The sequence below is a fragment of the Sciurus vulgaris genome (genome assembly GCF_902686455.1).
Source record: "Sciurus vulgaris genome assembly, chromosome: 13".
NCBI classification, from domain to species: domain Eukaryota; kingdom Metazoa; phylum Chordata; class Mammalia; order Rodentia; family Sciuridae; genus Sciurus; species Sciurus vulgaris.
Genome location: NC_136474.1, coordinates 35297019 through 35319044, shown reverse-complemented (window position 1 = coordinate 35319044; position 22026 = coordinate 35297019). Strand labels below are relative to the sequence as shown.

General features: G+C 41.0%; 1 pseudogene across 1 annotated transcript; it reads right to left on the bottom strand.

The window, feature by feature from the left end:
- Nucleotides 1-20948: 20948 nt before the first annotated feature.
- LOC306643106 lies at nucleotides 20949-21770 on the bottom strand (annotated as a pseudogene). The gene has a single exon. The product of its transcript is annotated as an uncharacterized misc_RNA (transcript).
- Nucleotides 21771-22026: the final 256 nt, after the last annotated feature.

Below are 22026 nucleotides of genomic sequence, written 5' to 3'. Positions count from 1 at the left end.
AAAGTATTTTGTATCAGTTGAGAGCATTCTTTGATTTTTATTCCTTGATTTATTTATGTGCTTTATTACATTTATTGTTTTGTGCTTGTTGTACCATAGCTGCATTCTTGGAATGAAACAAACATGATCATTGCATATTAACTTTTTAATGTGCTATTAAATTAAATCTGAAAGTATTTATTGAAGATTTATATATATATATGTTTACCAGTGATATTATTCTGTAGCTTTTATTCTGTTGTGTCCTGTATAGATTTTTTTAGCACAGTAATACTGATTTCATAGAATGACTTTGAAAGCTTTTTTCCAGGCTTATGAATTAATTAGTTCAGCATTTTTGTTCTTTGAAAATTTGGTAAAATTCAGCAATTATTCGATCTGGTCCTAGGATCTTTCTTCTTTTTTCTTTCCTTTAATCAGAAAACTTTTTATTTGTGCTTCAATCTCAATACTTGTCATTGAGTTTCAAGATGGTAGCCTAGAGGGTGGCTGCATTTCATGTTGCTCCAGGACTCAGGATTCAAAAGAGGAGATATTGAGAGACTTGGGACCAACTCAAAGCAGCCGGGGGAGTCTCTCCCATAGGGGAGGCATCCAGGATGGGACGATAGTACCAGAACGCAGGGAACTTGTGAAGTAGAGCTGCCAGCGAGATGCCCCTCCCCCCACTGGAGCAGTGAACTCGGACAACTGGGAGCAGCTTAAAGGAGGCCGCTCAGCACAGCACTGGGACTCGGAGAAACCACTGGGGCTCCCGTGGCTGCCCAGGGGAGGAGCTGCGAGGAGAGCTGTGTAGACTCAGGACATCGGGGCCTGCCCTGAGGAGGAGGAGGAGGAGTGTGGCCGCTTGGATTCGGAGTGACTATACCAGAGCTACAGGCAGTTGCCAGAGGAGAAGCTGCACGGCGAGCTGTTTGGACTTAGAGCGACCGCTTCTGAACACTGGACCTGCCCTGAGTACGAAGAGGAGGAGGAGCGTGGCCACTTGGATTCTGAGTGGCTATACCAGAGCTACAGGCAGTTGCCAGAGGAGGGGCTGCGTGGCGAACTGTTTGGACTCAGACCACTTCTGAACACCGGAGCCTGCCCTGAGGAGTAGGAGGAGGAGGAGGAGGAGCGCGGCGGGTTGTGTGGATTTGCAGTGACTGCATTAGAGCTCCAGGCGGCTGCCCAAAGGAGGAGGTGATTGGTGAGTTGTTTGGACTTAACGCGACCGCTCCTGAACACAGGGGGGCTACCTGGAGGAGAAGCTCGGTGGGTCGCTTGGTCTCCAGTGGCCGCACCAGAGCTCCGGGCGTTTGCCCAGAGGTCTCATGCAGCAGGTCACGTGGATTCAGAACCACTCAGAGTGACCACTCCTGAACACCCGGGGGATTACCTGGAGGAGGAGGAGGAACAGGGAGGGTCATTTCGACTTGGACTGATTGACTGCCCTGGGCTACGGGTGGTTGGTGGGAGGAGGGCATGCAGTGAGTTGCTTGGGACTCCTAGTGACCGCACCAGAATACTGGGCAGCTGTCTGGAGGAAGAGGCTTGTGGCAAGTCTCTGGGACTCAGAGCGATTGTACGGGGCCCCAGGTGGCTGCTCAGAGGAGGGCCATATAGCCGGGCGATTAGGTGCAGAGCAGGGTCCCAGGATCTAGGAGGCTTCTTGGGGGAAAAGCCGCACAGAGACAGGCTTAGGGGTAGAGCAAAGATTCCAGGACTGCAGGCAGATTCTCTGAGGAGGGGCAGCCTAAGGAGATTCATCTGTGAAGGGTGAGGCTCCCAGACCCAGGAGGTAGGGCCGGGCCCCTGGGAACTTTGCAGAGGAAGGCAGCCCAGCCCAGGCGGTACCTGTAAATTGAGGGGAACCTCTAGGAGGGAACTGACCAGCGAGACCTCCCCACCGGGTGAGTCTTCCCTGCCGGGTGAGGTTTCCTCACAAGGACGGTAAAACCAGAGACTCAGGCCCAAACAGGCCTTGCCTCAGCCTGCAGCCTAGGTCCCCTTTGGATGACCATTGGTCAACAAGTGGAGGCACCTCTGCCCACTAGCAGGGAATATACCCCACCTGAAGGCCACCAATCCTAGAGAGGCAGATTCCTTGTGGAGCACCGCATTATCAACTTCCTCCAAGACTTCAGCCTAGTGAAGGCTAAGAGGGGATATATATAGAAATCTTCAGGGACATTTGTAAGTCAATAAAGGAAATCTGCAATATCTCAGCGGTCCACTGATACCTGAACAATATGAGAAAACAAGGAAAGAAAATGCTACAAACAAATCTAGATGTTACATCAATAAAAACCAATGAAAGCATGGCAGAAGAAATGACAGAAAAGGAGTTCAGAATGTACATAATTAAAATGATCAGAGAAGCAAACGATGAGATGAAAGAGCAAATGCAGGCATTGAATGATCGCACCAATCGACAGTTAAAAGAGCAAACACAGGAAGCAAAAGATCATTTCAATAAAGAGTTAGAGATATTGAAAAAAAAAACAAACAGAAATCCTTAACATGAAGGAAACAATAAACCAAATTAAGAACTCCATAGAAAGCATATGCAGTAGGATAGAACACCTGGAAGACAGAACCTCAGATATTGAAGACAAAATATTTAACCTTGAAAACAAAGTTGAACAAACAAAGAAGATGGTAAGAAATCATGAACAGAATCTACAAGAACTATGGGATATCATGAAAAGGCCAAATTTAAGAATTATTGGGATTGAGGAAGGCCTAGAGAAACAAGCCAAAGGAATGAACAATTTATTCAATGAAATAATATCAGAAAATTTCCCAAATCGGAAGAATGAAATGGAAAATCAAGTTCAAGAGGCTTATAGGACTCCAAATACACAAAATTACAACAGACCCACACCAAGGCACATTATAATGAAAATACCTAACATACAAAATAAAGACAGAATTTTAAAGGCTGTGAGAGAAAAGAACCAAATTACATTCAGGGGGAAACCAATACACATATCAGCAGATTTTTCAATCCAGACCCTAAAAGCTAGAAGGGCCTGGAACAACATTTTTCAAGCCCTGAAAGAAAATGGATACCAACCAAGAATCTTATACCCAGCAAAATTACCTTCAAATTTGATGATGAAATAAAATCCTTCCATGATAAACAAAAGCTAAAAGAATTTACAAAAAGAAAGCCAGCATTTCAGAACATTCTCAGCAAAATATTCCATGAGGAAGAAATGAAAAACAAAGAAGCAAATCAGCAAAGGGAGGAATTATCCTAAAGGAATTGTCAAATAAAGGAGGAGCCAAGTTGTGTCAAACAAATAAAGAAAATTTTAAAAATGAACCAAATGACCGGGAAACCAAATCATATCTCAATAATAACCATGAATGTTAATGGCCTGAATTCATCAATCAAAAGACATAGACTGGCAGATTGGATTAAAAAGAAAGATCCAACAATATGTTGCCTGCAAGAGACTCACCTCATAGAAAAAGATACCCATAGACTAAAGGTGAAAGAATGGGGAAAAACATACCATGCACATGGACTCAGCAAAAAAGCTGGAGTATCCATCCTCATTTCCGATAATATGGACTTCAAGCCAAAGTTAGTCAGAAGGGATAAAGAAGGTCATTTCATACTGCTTAAGGGGAGCATAAATCAGTAAGATATAACAATCATAAACATCTATGCCCCAAACAGTGGCTCATCCATGTATGTCAAACAAATCCTTCTCAATTTCAGAAATCAAATAGACCACAACACAATAATACTAGGTGATTTTAACACGCCTCTCTCACCACTGGACAGATCTTCCAGACAAAAATTGAACAAAGAAACCATAGATCTCAATAACACAATCAATAATTTAGACTTAACGAACATTTATAGAATATACCATCCAACCAAGAGTGAATACACTTTCTTCTCAGCAGCACATGGATCCTTCTTAAAATAGACCATATATTATGCCACAAAGCTAATGTTAGCAAATACAAGAAGATAGAGACACTACCATGTATTCTATCAGATCATAATGGATTGAAGTTAGAAATAAATGAAAGAAAAACACAGAAACTATTCCAACATCTGGAGATTAAACAATGTGCTATTATATGATGAATGGATAACAGAAGATATTAGGAAGGAAATTAAAAAATTCTTAGAGGTAAATGAGAACAAATAAACATCATATCAAAATCTCTGCGACACAATGAAAGCAGTACTTAGAGGGAAATTTATTTCCTGGAGCGCATTTAATAAAAGAAGTAAAACTCAACAAATAAACGACCTAACACTACAGCTCAAAGCCCTAGAAAAAGAAGAACAGACCAGCACCAAAAGTAGTAGAAGACAGGAAATAGTTAAACTCAGAGCTGAAATCAATGAAATTGAAACAAAAGAAACAATACAAAAAATTGACAAAATAAATAGTTGGTTCTTCGAAAAAATAAACAAAATTGATAAATACTTGTCATTGATTTATTTAGTCATTTCATATCCTTTTGGTTCAATTTTGGTAAGTAATATGTGTCCAGGTATTTTTCCATTTCTTCTAGGCTTTCTTATTTATTTGCCATAGAGATTTGAAATTTTTTCCTAATGATCCATTGAATTTCACTGTATCTGGCTTAAAACTCCTCTTTTAAGTCTTATTTTATTCATTTGGGCTTTCTTTTTGTTCTTGTCAGTTTACCTAACTATTTGTTAATGTGATTGTTTCCAAGAACCAACCCCTTTGTTTCATTGATTCTTTATATTAATCTTTTAGTCTCTAATTTATCTATTTCTTCTCTAATCTTTGTTATTGTTTTCTTTCCATGAATTTTGGATTTGGTTTCTTTTTGTTTTAAAGACAACAAAACAATGATAATTGATGATAATATTGATCCAAATACTTTTATTTATTTATTTATTTTTGCTAGAGGCAGTCATTGCTATAAACTTGCCTATTAGCTCCACTTTCCCTGTCTGGTATGTTATGCCTCCATTTCACTTGATTCAAGGAGTTTTAAAATTTCCTGACATCTTTTATAATCTACTCTTCATGCAATATTGTGTTGCTCAATCTCCATGTGTTTGTGTAATTTCTACAGTTATTTCTAATTTCTTTTTACTGTGATCAGATAAAATACAAGAAAGTATTTATTTTAAAAAAAATTTGGTGGTAGTTCCTCCATGGTCTCATATATGGTATATTTTGGAAAACATTTTTTTGCATGTGTGCTGAAGACAATAATTTGTATTTTGCAACTGTTGGATGGAATATTTTAGATGTTTTTAAATTCCATTTGATCATTGGTATAATGTAAATCTGATGTCCCTTTGATTTTTTGGTGGGGTCTGGATGATGTATTTTCGTGGCCTACCTTTCCACTTATCTATAATTGTGTTTTTTTTAATTGCGTGCTCTAAGACTTATCATTTATGTATTTATAATGATCATATCTTCTTGAGGAATTTTTGCCTTGATCAATGTAAAACGACCTTCTTTTCTCCTCTGATTTTGTTTTAAAGTCTGCTTTGTCAATTATAAATGTAGCTACTCCCACTTTTGAATTCCCTTTACTTTGAATATCATTTTCTGTTCTTTTTCTCTCTGTGTTTGGCTTTGCACATGAGGTAAGTTTTGTGTAGGCAGCATATCATTAGGTCTTATATTTTAATCCATTTAGCCAATCTGCATCTTCTATGTGGAAAATTGAAAACATTTACATTCAGGGTGAGGTTCCAATGGTGCATACTTGTTCCTGTCATTTTACTCTTTTCTTCTCTGATACTTTTGAATATTCCATCCTTATTTCTTTCCTAGTTTTATGGTTTAGTATATGGATAATGTTTGATTCTTTACTTTATCTCATGTTCATGTGTACTCCTCTAGTGGGATTTGCTTTTTCACATTTGCTGATGATTTTATCTCCCTTCCTCTTCTGGGTATAGTATTTCTTTTTCTATTATCTTAGCTTGTAATTCCTGTGACACAATACCTGAGAAAAACTCATAAATAAGAAAGATTTATTTTGCTTCATATTTACAGAGGTATCATTCTGTGGTTGTCCAACTCCATTACTTTGTGCCTAAAGTGAGGCAGACCATCTTGGCAGGTGGGTATGACAGAGGAATGTTGCTCACCTCCTGGTGTCTGGGAAGCAGAGAAAGGGACAAGAAGGATCTCTTCACAAGATATAGTTGTGAAGGTAGTGCCCCCAAGGCCCCACACTCTGCAACTAGATCTCACTTTCTACATTTTCCACCACCTGCCAAAAATCCATTCATATTATAAAGTTATGAATCCATGTAGAAGGTCAGAGTCCTCATGAATCAATCATTTCCTAAAAGCCCACCCCTAAATACTATGGCATTGGTGATCAAGTTGTCTGAGTATGAGCCTTTCAGAAACTTTCTGGATCTAAACCATAACAAGTGTTTTCAGTGATGATGGTTTAGTGGTCATGCATTCCCTTAATTTACTCTTATCCAAGGTCATTATGTCTCCTGTTTTCTTGAGGACTGACTCTGTTGGGTATAGCAGTCTTCTTTGGCACTCCACTCCTACACCCAGAATACTTTGTTCTTTTGAAAGATCACCAGTCCAAATGGATTATGACCAATAATAAGCACCTCATTTTACCTTAATTACTTCTTTCAAGGCCCAATTGCCAAACAAAAATCACATTCTGAAATACTGGTGTTTGAGACCACATACGAATTTGAGGGCACATAATTCAACCATAATAGGCAGGTTTGGAGAGTTCAGTTGTCTCTGCTGAGCATCATGGACCTCAGGGCTACCAAAGTGTTTGTAGCTGGGGTGCTCACGGGGCATGGTGAGGAGGGTGAGGTATCACCCAGCAAGTGATGATAAGTGATCTCATGCATTAGTTCATTTAGTAAACAGCCCAAGGACAACTAAGGACAACTTATCTAGGGGTGGATTGCTTGATAAAAATGAGCAGTGTTGTGTACATTATTAATAGTCATACATAGCTGGGTCAAATGGTGGTTCCATTCCAAGTTTTATAAGGAATCTTCACACTGCTTTTCGGAGTGGCTGCACTAATTTGCAGCAATATATAAGTGTATCTTCTTCCCCACATCCTCACCAACACATATTGTTGCATGTATTCTTGATAATTGCCATTGTAATTGGGGTAAGATGGAATCTTAGGGTAGTTTTGATTTGCATTCTGTTAATACTAGAAATGTTGAACATTTTTTCATAAATCTGTTGATTGCTTGTAGATCATCTGTGAAGTGTCTGTTCATATCCTTAGCCCATTTGTTGATTGGATTATTTGTATTCTTGGTGTAGAGTTTGAGTTCTTTATATATTCTGGAAATTAGTGCTATATCTGAAAAGTATGAGTGGTAAAGATTTTCTTCCACTCTGTAGGCTCTCTCTTCACATTGCTGATAGTTTCCTTTGCTGAGAGAAAGCTTTTTAGTTTTAATCTATCCCAGTTATTCATTCTTGCTTTGTGTCCTATACCCAAAGGACTTAAAATCAGCATACTACAGAGATACAGCCACATCAATGTTCATAGCTGCTCAATTCACAATAGCCAGATTGTGGAACCAACCTAGATGTCCCTCAATTGATGAATGGATAAAGAAACTGTGGTATATGTATACAATGGAATATTAATAATCCACAAAGAATGATAAAATTATGGCATTTGCAGGCCAATGAATGAAATTGGAGAATATCATGCTAAGTGAGATAAGCCAATCTCAAAAAACCAAAGGTTGAATGATCTCGCTGATAAGCAGATGATGACATATAATAGGGGGGGGGGAGGGGTTTGGGTTAGGGTTTAAGGTTAGGGTTAGGGAGGGGGCAACAATGGAGGAAGGAGGGACGGTATAGAAGGAAAAGAGGGGTGGGAGGAGTGGGCAGAAGGGAAAAAATAACAGAATGAGTCAAAAACTATTACCCTATGTAAATGTGTGATTACACAAATGGTATGCCTGTACTTCATGTACAAACAGAGAAAGAAGATGTATTAAATTCTTCACTAAAATTTACTTACTATTAAGAAATTGAAATCATAAAATCAGTTTGAAGTTTTTAATTTTTAGTTTTATTTTTGAATATTTTCACTTCTTTACTTGGCCAAGGCAAACCAAAGAAAATATATCACACATTGATTTGGGAATATCAAGTGTTTTGTTCCTTCAGAGGCTCCATAAAGTATAAAGTTGCAGATTGGCCCTTTAAAGCAGCATCTCCTAAGCTCCATGGCAGCTCCAGGAACCATGAGGTACAGGCAGGTGGAATAAGGAAGAAATTGTTGGAACCTGTGGGTACATATCAAGCAGAAGGGGCATCCTGGTCTTCCTCATTGTTAGTGAGCATGTGGTAGAGATACCTCCCTGACCCCTCACAGTCCAGGTCGTGTGGATCCTGGGATCCACCGTGAAGGTGAGCATCCTCCATACAGAAGGTCTGAAGTGGGGGACTCTACAGTTATTCACTCCAAGCAGAGGGTGTTGACCACAACTGTGGCTTCCCCTCTAGAGGACTTGCTGAAGACATGGTCTAGTTGTATTTGAACAACTCAGAATGGTCTGTGACTTAAGAAGATTCCTGCCAAGAAACTATAGACTGTGATGGTAACAAGCAGGACCATGATAGAGTCCTGCTCCATGTCGGAGGACTTCATCTGCCAGTTGACTAGTCATACCAATGGTGAATTAATCACAACTGCAAGAAATGAGGCATTGCAAAGGGGACCTTGGAAATACAATTATATTGTCCCACTAACAAGGAACTTTTCCTGAGGGTCACAGCAGAGCCATTAGAAACAGAATTTTTTATTTGTATTAAATATGAGCAGTCTCTTTTGTATAATGTGCTGTGGCTTATACAATATATACTCGATTTTATTTATCTGGAGTCTTCATCCATGGATTCAGCTAACCTCAAATGCAAAATATTAAGCATAATTTGTCTGTATTGAGCACACATAGACGTTTTCCCTTTCTATTATTCCATAAATCATACTGTATAATTATTATTTACCTGGACCCACAGCCTGTGGGAGACTTGTGGGGGAAGGGAATGGGGCCTCCCAGAACATCTGAAGTTCCACACACTGGTAATAGTCCTGTGCATTGTGACTATGGCCCTTGGGCTGGGGAGCATCCTGATTTGGGGTCTCTTGAGGCAGTGACCGAGGCTAAATTCTGCCTTCCTTGGAGGTGCCCTCTCTCTCAGGTGGGGTGCTCAGGATGCAGTGAATACACCTGGGAGAGGGACCTGAGGCCACATGTGCAATGGATTAACTGATAGCTTGGTGCCCACATGCTAATGACAGCCCATAGGTATCACTAACCAGACTCAGTTCCCACCATTTTGCATGAATTAATAAATTGCCATGTTCTTAGGATTCAGGTATGGAAATAAGAGGCTTGCCCTGAATCACATAGTTGTTTTTGGAGGGTGAGGGGATGATGGGGAGTTCAATAACCTGCCAGCATGGCCTTTTTTCATTATGGACCCTGTGGAGTGTGGTCAGGACTCCTGATCCTACAGATATGCTCATGAGACCTTTGGCAGGGACTAGTGTTTTTCTAATGAATTTAAATGCAGAAAACAGTTAAGCCTCTCACACAGGGAGCAGCTCCTGGGGCAGATATAATTATTTGTTCCCCCCTTTCCATGGGATAATCCAGATTTCCCTGTGGGAGGGAAAAATCCTCCTGTTTGTGGGGACCACATATGCTTTAAAGCTGAGAGATGCCTGATTTCTACTTAGCAAAGCATAAGAAATGTGCCATTGCCCTTGCGAACAGTAGTCACGAACTAAGAGAAGTAGCCATTTCAAGCACTCTTTATCACCTTGTTGTGAACATTTGAGCATGGAAGTCCCCTCATGCAAAGGAAAACTGTGCAAGGACTTCCTCCTGCCCTTGGGAGGGAAAGGTTGAGTGTGTCTTCCACACCCAAGTAAACTAATCACAACTGCAAGAAATGAAGCATTGCCAAGTTATTCCTTGACTCCTTTCTCAATCTCATAACCATTCTTCATAATTCCATGGAAACTGCTTTCTTTCCTAGTGGAAATACCGAGAGAAGTGTGGTGGGTGGTGGGTCTCAGTCAGCAATGCTGGGCTCTTCCAGGACACTAGGATCAGGCCCCACTGATCTTGATGACAAACTAGATGCACAGTTCCTTCACTCCCCAGGCCTCTCCACCCATGTTATGTAGCTGCTCACTGGAGTAAAACAGGATCCCACAAGGTCAGCATCCTCTGCACAGCAGCCCCTCCAGATCTGCTGCTGAAGATATCATTCTCCTGCCTTCAGAGCCCAACAGCAGTCCAGGCTGGGGGAAGTTTCTGGGCTCAGGGAAATGACCTCTTAGAGTGACTCCTACTGCTTTCAAAGGAGAAATCCAGGTCATCTGTGGCCCTAAGTTCCCAATTCCCATAGAATCCATTCATGCACTCATCAGTACTTGTGGTCATACTCCAAGGGACTGATTCTGGCCCGCAGTTTCCCATGACCTTGTACTTGGAGGAAGAGGGTGTGAAATTGAATAAATACTTAGGTACCATAGATAATAGTGGGCCAGGCAGGCACATGAACTAGGAAGAACAGACCTGACCTGCCTGGGGACCATGGGATATCTTTGGGATGGGCACTCAGGGAGAAGTCCATTGAGAAGGGAAAGAGCCCAGTCTCTTTCAGTGTGGGCATCTAATGCACAGGGAAATCAAGCTGGGTTTGTGGGAATAAACAGCATGCAGAATGGTTCAGGGAAACCCCCAGGTTGGGTGGAGTATGGTGTGGGAGGGACTTGGTGAGAGTGAGGTCACTCTTGCCCCCAAGGAGCCACACCCAGCAGGACTTGGGACACTGACTGAGAAGCTGAGGTTATTCTAACCAGTTAAGTTCACAGAGGAGGATTTTGAGGAAGGTGTGAGTCATGTGGCTTTCACTATAAATTTTGGGGTCTCTGTGAACAGGAAAGGAAGGAAGGGTAGAGCAAGGAAAGATGCTGGTCTATTTAGGAGGGCTATTGAGGGGATCCAAGTGGAGTCTCCCACTTCTGTTTGTGTTCCAATCTGCTTCCAGAAGTGGGAGACTGAGCCATTTCCTCTGTGTCCTAGAAGACTGTGATGTGCTCCAGGCCTGCACCAGTGGAGCACTGTTCTGAGGGATGAGGGCAGAAGGCAGAGTCTCAGTGCAGAGAGGATCTGACAGTTCCCTTGCTGAAACCAGGGGTTATGGGCCCTAGCTGTAGTCCCAACTGAATGGCTGAGGGGTTCTTGGTAATTGTGTGTTTTCTCACAATTGTGTGTTTCTATGAATTGCACTGTGCAATTCATAGAAACAGAAAATTATTTCTCTTTTAAATCATTACTTATTAAATCATTACTTATTCCAATTTAACCACAGTGCCTGGCATGGCACAACTGTGGTTGAGGCACAAGTTCTCAACTTGTGGTATGTTAGTGTTCATATGTGTTTGTGTGTGTGTGTGTGTGTGTGTGTATGTGTGTGCATGACAGAAAGAGGGGGAGAGAGAGAGCAAGAGAGAGAGAGAGAAGGGGGAGATTATACATTCTGTTATTGGATACTCCTCTTTCTTTATTCTACTTTCTCACTTTTCTCTTGTAACTCCATAAAATCCTTGATATGTTTGTTGCCTATCTTGTTTGGGTGTATGCATAGCCCCTGGGAGGTAGAGTGACTCCAGATGCCTTTTTTCTGGTTTTATTCCTGAGGTCCATTTGCCCTAGGTCTTTGTCATGTTTCCCAAGTAGTCAACCATCCTGAATTCAGTTTTTGTCTCTAATGTAATAAAAAAAGTGGGATTTATACATTTCAGAAGATAGTAAGTAAAACTGGAAAACTAGGAAATTCCTTTCATTGGAGGCTGGCAGCATTTTGTCCATGTTTATCATTCATGATTCTCCATCTTTCCTCAGAGCTGAGGCTAATGTAAACCTGTAGAGGGAGTAATTTTGCAGTTCTACACTTGGAATCTGCAGTTCTTTTCTTCAGAGGCAGTGACATTGCAAAGAATTAAATTTCCTATGGATTTTTCCAAGCAGAGAACACCATTTGGGAGACCCATGTTGACAGTATCTCAATGTTTCAGAGTTCTGGTGGGAGGACAAGTCTGGTGGCTACTGTATTTTCACAGGACAGAAGAATAGATGTGGAGTCTCTTTGGGACATCTTTGTGTGACAAGTCTCCATGGGAACTTTGTGAGATGTGTGACATCTCTGTGGTTTCTCAAAATCTGTGTAAAGTCTTTAAGAGGTCTCTCAGGAGAGTCTTTGAGGTCTCTGTTTCTGTGTGACATCTAGGTACTACATCTTACTCTCTGTGATGAGTTCTCTATGAGGAAACTCTTAGACATGTGAGTGGAGTATTTTTTTTCTCCATGGTCTGGAACTATGTGAAAGATCACTGTATGAGGACCATGTCAGTGAAAGGTTGTGGTAGGTCTATTAGGTCTCTCTTGGTACAAGACTCTCTCAGAGGTCCTGCTGGGAAGGGTGTGTCAGGAGTTCTTTGAGGACCCTGAAGTTGTGTTATTTCTGAGGGAGGTTCTGTGTTTCTGTGACTGCTGTATAGGAGGTTTTGTGGTGGTCTCTGGGGGCAGTCATTTATTTGCATCTGTGGAAGGCTTCTTGGGAGGGTCTCACTTGTCTCTGACAGGATTCTGTGATTAGTCTCTGTGGGGGATCTCACTGTGTCTCTGTTGGGGTCTCCTCATTATTGGCAATATTATCCCTCATAGATGACAGAGGTGACAGAGCAGTGGGCACAGTGACTCACTCATGCTTCATTCTGGCTATCATCAGTGTCTCTGTCTGTGGCATTATCTCTGCAGGATCCCTGTGTTCCATGTCCAGCTCTTCTCCAGTGGGAACCTGCCTCTCTGGGTCTGGGAGGATCCAAAGGGTCCAGACTCAAGGACATGACTCTCTTCTAGTCCATCTGGTTTCCTGGTATATTCTTGATGCTTGGAGCACTCTGATGTCAGCTCTGATCAATGAAGGGACATGTCCTGGGTCAGGAGTGACCTAAAGTTCTTGTGCCTACACCAGGAGTAACTGTGTCAACCCACATATGCAGTACTGTCAGGTATGAGAGCAGGACCATCCATACCCATGTCATCTGCCTTGGTGGCACCTGCAGCACAGGGCTCTCCATCAGGAAACAAACATGGCAGAGAGTGGTCCTGGAGTGGTGCCAGGGTGAGTGTCACATCCCCTTATGTCTGTTTTGTCCTTTTCCCAGACTGGCATGCTTCCCATTCACCACAGCCTGTATGTGAAGCTCATCCTACTCTGCCTCCTTTCTTGGCTCCATCCATTTCAATTCTTCACATCCCATCTCTGCCCACAGTGCCCCACTATAAATTGTCATTTATTTATTTCTAGTGATTAAACCCAGGAGCAGTTAGCCACAGAGCCACAACATCAGCCCTTTTAAATTTTTTTTATTTAGAGACAGGGTCTCTCTAAGCTGCTTAGGGCCTTGATATGTTTACAAGGAGAGTTTGAACTTACAGTCCTCCTGCCTTAGCTGGAATTACGTGTGTGTACCACCAGGCAAATGTGTAGATGATTATTGCATGCACACTTGTGCCCATAGGGCATACAGTGGCCCATGGACAGGAGTAATACACCCACATGGCCCTCTGCAGTCAGCATGCGCTTCCTACATCCACACATGTGGTGCTCCAATTTCCATCATGGTCACTGCTCTTGAGTATGAAGGATCCAGGGGCAGAGGCAGGTGATGTGGCCATGTTATAAGTAATGAACTGAACTGGGGCTTGTGGGACCCATGCCCATGCCAACCTCCATCAGGCAAAATAGGGGCTCTAAATCAGGGGTCCTCTCTTCTCCCTCAAGAAACAACATCGTTCTGTGTAAATTTATGATTACACAAATGGTATGCCTTTACACCATGTACAAACAGAGAAACAACATGTATCCCATTTGTTTACAATAAAAAAAATTTTTTTAAAAATAAATAAAATAAAATTATCTTGACATGTCAGGTATTAAAAAAAAAGAAATATACTAAATGAATAAAGGGAAGGCTCTGGAAGAAAAGCTGTTTCAGTTGGGTATTGAAGTATGAGCAGGAGTTTGTCAAGTTTATGAGGGTAAGGGAAATGAAAAGGGAGAAATGGTACATCAATACCATTCTAGTTTGAATGTAGAACAAAGAAAATGAAAAATGAAAGAATACAGACCTAGAAGATACAAGCAATGATATGCTACAGAACTATATGATTTGCATGCATTTGTAGCAAGTATAAAAGCTCTGCACTACCAAGATCTGAAGGCAAATGTCTTTAGATACCAACTATAAGACTGGATATGATAATATAAACTATAGCAAATGTACAATTTTCCAAAAAGAGGTATGACCAATTTTATTTTGTAGAAAAATGACAATGGCAGCAACTTGAACTATAGTAAGGAAAGATTAAGGGCAGAGACCAACAATGGCCAAAATTAGTGACAGTGAAGATGAAGAAAAATAGCTATACATAATACAATCTGCTGACCTGTACACTCTATCTTTCTGGCAGGGCTATGGATTAAACCCAGGAGCTTGCGCAAGCTCTGCCCCTTGTACTTCTTTTATACAATGTACCTTTTAGGGAGGGAGGAGGAAGGGAAAGGGGAAGTACTGGAGACCAATTAGAGCAAATTATATTCCATGTTTTTATAATTGTCAAAAATGAATTCTAATGTTAAATAACTAAAAAGAACCAATAAAAAAAAATGATGAATCCAAAAAAAAAAAAAAAGACATCCAGGCAGATCTGTGATTTCAACTCCTCAGGAGGCTAAGGCAGGATGATCCCAATTTTGAGGCCAGTTTCAGCATATTAGTGAGACATTGTTTCAAAGTAAAAAACTAACAGCCCTGGGGGAATACCCTTTAGCTTTGTGGTAAACAGTCATCAGTTCAATGCCCAGCACCCCCCCCAGATATATGAGGGGTTAGACTCTCCCACCTCTGAACTCAGGACCAGCACACTAATCCCATCCTCAACTTTCTGTTCCAGTCTTCTTGTATGTGAAGCCACCAGGTCCCACGAAGCCTCTATACACATGTCTCTGCAGCTGCTGAAACTTCCAGGGAGAGGGAAAGAAAGGGGGAGGCAAGTTGAGACAGATCTGGGGTCTGGTCTTTCTAGGGTGGCCTCATACTGGCAAGACTCAAGAGTTTTCTATTATTTGTATATGTGATGACCAAATGATGAATACATAATACATTGAGGGAATCTGGTGTAAGGGTGGTTTGCAATGTTACTTTTACCTCTCTGCCTGTCCTCTCCCTTTTACACACCACTGTGAGGAAGAGCAGATACCAATCCCTTCCCAATGCACCACCACGGCACAGATAGAAGACACTACCTCAGATGAGAAAGAGCATCAATTTTCAAGAGTGAATGAACAACTTGACATTGACTTGCAACATGTTGCATAATTTTTCATTTGTTTATCTAGGGAATTTTGGGTTGTTTACACCACTTGGCTAATGTGAATAAATGTGCCATTAACATTGGTGTGCAGGTGTTGGTTTTAGTCTCTCCTTCAAATTCTCTTGGGAATATATCTAGAAGTAGATTTCCCTGATTGTCTAATAATTTCACATTCAACTTTTGGAGGAAGAATTGTACTGTTTTGCATAGTAGTTGTGTAAATTCCCACCAAAAAATTGTTAGGGTTTCATTTTCTCCAAATCAACATTTATTTCCCATTTATCTTAAAATACCTATTGTAATGTATGTAAGGTGATACCATGGAGTGGATGATTTGCTTTTCCTCATGACAGTGCTGTTTTCCCTATGATTATTGACTATTTGTTCATCTTCTATGGAAAAATGCCTATTGCTTGTTGTTCTTCATCCATTTTCAAATTGGGATGCTTGCTTTATGAGTTATAGGACCTCAATAATAATTCTTCATCAAATTTGAATTGCAAATATTTTCTCTCATTCTGTGGATTGTCTTATTTTTTTAAATTTTACTTTTAACCAGTTCATTAGGTACATTTGACTTGCCATAAACTGAACATGCAGAACATATTTAAGTTATTAAATCTGTTTCTTTATATTTTTTATATTATATTACCTGTTTTATATTGCTTCTTAAGCACTTCTCAATATGTAGTTCTACCATGTTAATGTATTCAAAATGTTGTGTAATGGATCTCCACAACATTTCATCTTGCAAAATTAAAACCTTTCTCATGAAATAAAATCTCCTTTGGCTCTGTGCATGGTTTTCTTTACTTAGCTAATGCTTTTCTCTACAACCTCTTGCAACTGGGCTTGCTAAGCAAGTTTACATTCAATTGTTGGGAAAGGTAGTGGACATTCCAGGTTTGGCCTCTGGGATATCTACAGAGTCCTGTCACCTGTCATGGCATGGTGATGCATAACCTTGATCTGTTCTCATTCTATACTGATGTTATCTGGTTCCATTCAATGACATTTTGCTAGCAGGAGAAGATCATCCTGTGTAAAGGATGTAGTAGAACAATTCATTTACATACTAGGAGATGGGCTTTCAACCTCAACAGAATCCAGGGTGGGGCAATTCATGGGGGCATTCAGGTCAGGTAAGAAACATTTGATTCCACACATGTCAATAAAGTGAACACATTTATCATCACCCATGATGTGAAGAAAGTAGAAGGTTCTTCAGGCCCCTGGATCAGCAGCCTTTCACTCCTCATCCCACTCAATATCCATGCCCACTACTGGGCTGATGAAGAAGGGAGCCAAATGGAACTAGGATGCTCCCCAGCAGACAGTATTTGAAAAAGCAGATTTGATAGCCCAGGTATGATCTCTGGGCACCTCTCTACCAGGGCTGCCAGTGTGGATAACTGTCACCTGTAACATGTCCAGCAATGACATGAACTTAGTTTTCTAAAAAGAAAAACAAGAATGTAAAATGTACTTTGAGAATTTTTTCCATAGGTATGAACATAAGGTGAACTGGCGTACCTATATAGTTGAGTTGATGACTTATTTCACCACCATCAGTTTCCTATAGCATACAGTCCTAAATAAATGGTATGTGTATTACAGCAATGTAGAGTTATTATCAACAGCTTGTTGAAGAGGTGCCTTTACCTATTCCTCACCACCCCAGGTGGCTGCCCCAGTACCATTGATCTCACAAATCTAAGGAGGAGTATCGCCCTACCTGAAAATTGTTGGTGTGAGAGATGGGTTGAGCATGGGTGAAGCGAAGTGTGTACTCATTTTGCAATACAATCTGTTATCCGTACTATCTGGCATGAGACAGGAGAAAATATGAGCAGGCAGAAGACAGACTTATGCAGTATGGCTTGTAGTACCTGTGAGCTGGTCACTAGATATTTGTACTAACAATTGAAAGTTTTACCATACCCTTACATTGTAGATGGCATGTTCACAAGTGGAATTGGTCTTTACTGGGATAACCTTCCTTGGAAGGCAATATGTGACAAAAAACGTGACATGAAAATGGAAAAAATGATTAACACCCTCACTTTTGTCCCTGGAAGTGTTAAGCTGGATGCTTTGACTATGTGCAGGCTCTGGCCTGGACCCAGGAAGTCAACCAGATGAAAAAGGTACAGAAAAAGCAATTTATAAAAGCAATTTACACTGCTTTTAGTTTATTTATTTGGAAGGATAACAAACCCAGCATAGCTAAAGCAATCCTTAGAAGATAGAGCAAAGCAGTTGGTATCACAATACTAGACCTTCAATTATACTACAGAGTAATAGTAACAAAACCAGCATGGTAATGGCACCATTTCCCACGTAAACCAGGAGTGATCACTTCTTAAGTCTTAGATCAAATTTATGCAGAATTGAAAGAATGGAAATTACATAAAACACTTATATGACCTGATATTAAGGTAGAAATCACCAAGAAAAAGATAACATTCAATTCCTTAAACACATTAACCAGTTCAATTCTCATAGTCAATGGGTCTAAGACAAGTGCTCATGGAAATTTAGAAAATATTTTGAAGTGAATATAATATCAAACTCAGGATTATAGATGAAAACAGTGCTTAGAAGAAAATTTGTCACACTGAAATGCCCACATTACAAAAAAGGAGTCAACTAATATAAAGATAACTCAAGAAAGATAGCTGAATTAATTAATAAAAAGATGTCTCAAAAAACATTACCAATTCACTTCAGGAAAAAAGGCAATGAGGACTAAAAAAATTAAGCCCATGCACACAGAAAGAAAGAAACAGAAAAGAACAGATATGTAGAATTGGAAACAGCAGAGAAATATCAATGCAACCAAGAGGCACTTCTTTTAAAATAGTAATATGCTGATAAATCTCTAAAAAGACAAGAAAATAATACCAGAAAGACCATACAGTTTACCAATAATGTGAAGGAAAAGATGTCATTGTTCAGATATGAGGAGACTTGCGAAACTCATGTGTGAGACAATGAAGATTTAGAGGAAAAGTTTGGGTTATGAGAGCCTTAATGTAATCAGTGCATTAATCCCCTGATAGGGACTCAGGTGGCATCTCCTCTGGAGGACAGACTTGGAAGTTCCAGGCCTTCCTGGTGAAGGGCTGGAAAGGAGTTTTAATCAGTGTGGCCACACCAGAAAGAACAGGAGCAGGGGTACAATGACCGAAGATCTGCTTCAAGGCATTGACAGGAACCTTGAGGTTTTACAGAAATGTCTGAAAAGTCAAGTATGTGGGGTTTGAATAGGGGTTTCCATAGATAATAAAGAAGTTCATCTCATCAGGCTATGTTGTGGTTGGTCATTACTCTCAGAACTGGTTCTATGAGGTGGCTCTGGAGAAGGCCTTATCAGATAAGGGGAGCCATCAGTACACATGGCATAATTGCTCCAGCTTAGTGTGGCAGCCTCAGTTCCAATGGGGGGTAATTGTTCCCATTTAGTGGAATGATCTGTCTGTGAGGCTCTACTGCTCCTAGAACCTAAACTGATTGCCAGTTTAGGACAGTGACAGGAGACTTGTAGGAGCCACTGAATGGGTCTGGAACAGGAAGTTATAAAATCTGGCAGTTGAATGTCCCTGCAAATCTTAAAAGTTACTCTTATATTGGTGTCCTTAGTTGTAAAGTGGGACAAGATAAATTAGCTAAATTTAAACTCATAAACCTTGTAGTTTTTGTACAAAACTGAAAAGAGATGGTCCAAAGTCTCAGATGATAAAAACCAAATTGAAAGCAGAGATGGCAAACTTTATCCTGCTTGAAGTTACTGTTTGGGCAGTGAAAGGCCTGTGTAATGAGTGCTTTTAGCAAAAGTGGTATCTAATTCTCTGTTATAATTACCCACATACCCATCTTTGTTTAATTGCATGATTTCATTTCTCCATGGTAAATATCTAGGAATAGGATAGTGAATATTATGGTAGTTCCATGCTTACATTTTAGCGAAATTGCTGAACTGTTTAAGAAAGTATTTGCACCATTTTAATCTGGCAGCAGAGTGTGAGAGTTCTATTTCTCTGTATTCTTATCATGAGTCTGCATTGTCAGGTATTTTTAATTTGATCCATTTTAATAAGTACCATACTTGGACATCTTTTATTGTGGTATTCATGTGTTTTTCCTTATTGACTGAGTGAGTTTCATGTGCTTAATGACCATTCATATGTTTTCTTGTAAAATTTGTTTGTCTATTTAGTTGGCCACAGTAGCATATGCTATAATGCCAGCAGTTCAGGAGGCAGGAGTATCATGAGCTCAAAGCCACCCTCAGCAAAAGCCAGGCACACTAATGAACTCACTGAGACCTTGTCTTCAAATAAAATACAAAATAGGGGGCTGGGGAGATAGTTCAGTCGGTAGAGTGCTTCCCTTTCAAACACAAGGCCCTGGGTTCCATCCCCAGCACTGAAAAAAGAAATACAAAATAGGGCTGGGGATGTGGTCCATGCTCAAGTGCCCCTGAGTTCAATCCCAAGTTCCCTTCCCTCCTAAATTTAGGTCTGTTTAAATAATTTACCTAATTTTTAATTAGAATTTTTTTGTTTCTACAAAATGGTAAGTTTGTTTTGTACATGTAGTTATGAGTTCATTGTCAGGTATCTGTATTGAGATGCTTCCTCCAGTTAATGACTTGCCTTTTACATTCCTTTTTTTTTATTTTGCATTCTCATGCTAGATTTATTCAATACATTTTCATCACTACATAAAAAAGTACAAACCCAACCTTATCTAAACTGCTACTATGTAACAGAACTCAAAACAAAGTTTATAGTACTGACTATACAATAAGAGAGAGGAAAAATTAAGTACATGTCTCCAAGATATCTTGCAGGACCACCATGATGGCAGTCATGATCTTGCAGAGCTGGCTCAAATCTTGTCACCAATTTCAGAGAATAAGGGAAATGTGGGGCAGGGGTGTGTGGGAAGGTGTAGAAAGACAGAAACATTTGTAGCATCTAACAGGTGGGGGACAACCCTATAGGTTGTAAGAGTATTCAAGCAGCAGGGAAAAGACTAGGCTTAACAGGAATGGGGCTTGGTCCTCTTCCTGTGGACACAGCTCAGCAACAGAAAGGGTGTAACCAAGAGTGTCAGACTGACTCAAGTCATCTGTGAAGAGTCTGGATCAGAGTACCACCTGGAAGCTTCCTGGACCCTGCTGGCTCTGCCACTGAACAGACAGTAATGGTTGAGCTTTCTAACCAGAAACCTGCAGGGCACCTCAATGGGCACATTCCTGAACCATCAGCACTTCTGCAGCCAGAATCTGCCTGCAGAAGAAAGGCCTCAACTGCTTCCTTTTAAGCCAGCCCAAGTGAAGGGTCCTCTCCTGCCAATACTCCTTTAGCTAGGAAAGTGACAGCCCTGAGCTGGGTGGAACATAAGGTATAGATGAGTTTTTGTGGGTCTGTTTATCTGGAGCAGTTAGAAATGGAACAGTTTCTGTGATGGTAGTGTCCTGCAGAGCAGGACTGTCTGCTCATGGGGGACCTGTGTCTTGTAAAGTGGATCTCCTCCTCCTCTGTGGGGGCAACCTATGCCATATAGGAGGTGGCAGCAGCATTCTCTTAGAGGACTGAATCACTGGGATGGTGGGTAGCCTAGACCAGGGGGCCAACACAGCAGTAGCAGTAACCTCCTGGCCATCCATTTGTCCTCCATCCATGTGCTTCAGTGGCTTCTCAGCTTCATCTGATTCTCAAACTTCACACATGCATAGCCTTTGGATAGATGAGGATGCAACCGTTCTACAGGCATGCCAATCTTTTTAATTTTGCAAAGGTGGAAAATATCTCCATGTTATTATCCTTGGTCACATTCCTGGTGAGGCTTCCAACAGGCACTTTGGATTTAGGGGAAGGGCTCTGCATTTCCTCTCCTTTTTGTATTTGAGGTGGTTGGTCTTTTGGAGCAGGATCACCACCTGTGCCATGTCTGCATCCAGAAGGGCTGGGAGATCCACAGGAGCTGCTGGAATGGGAGCAGCAGGATGTGCTGGAGCTTCCCCAGCACCTGGTTGCAGAGGAGGTGCTGGAGACACTGCTGGATACTGTGCTGTGCTGGATCCTGAGCTGAAGGTGGAACTGCACAGAGACTTCATATCACTGCTGCTTCCACTGGAAGCACTGAAACTCTTCCAAGGCTTATCCTTGCCATAGTCCTTCTCACTCATGTCCTTGGTGGTCCCTCTGACTTTAGAGCAGTCCTTGATTTTGGTAGGAGGGGGATCCCTAGTGCTTGATGTTTTATTATTTTTTTTGACTCCTATGAAACTCTTCTTTTTCACTCCTGATAAATCCATTCTCTCCTTCAGGAGTTCAGAGCAGCAATGGCAGCCTCACCCTCAACACTCACTTCTAACTTGAGTCTGAGAAAGGATACCTGATGGGTTGCCAATTACACTAAAGAGCAGCAACTTCTAGCTGCCACTACCTCCTCCTGCTCTCCTCAGCTGCTCCCTCATGGTGTATTCTTAAAATAAATTGTTTTAATTTATATTTATTTATTTTGATTTTTGCTAATGGATAGCATTCATTTTTTTTTCTCTCATAAGTCAC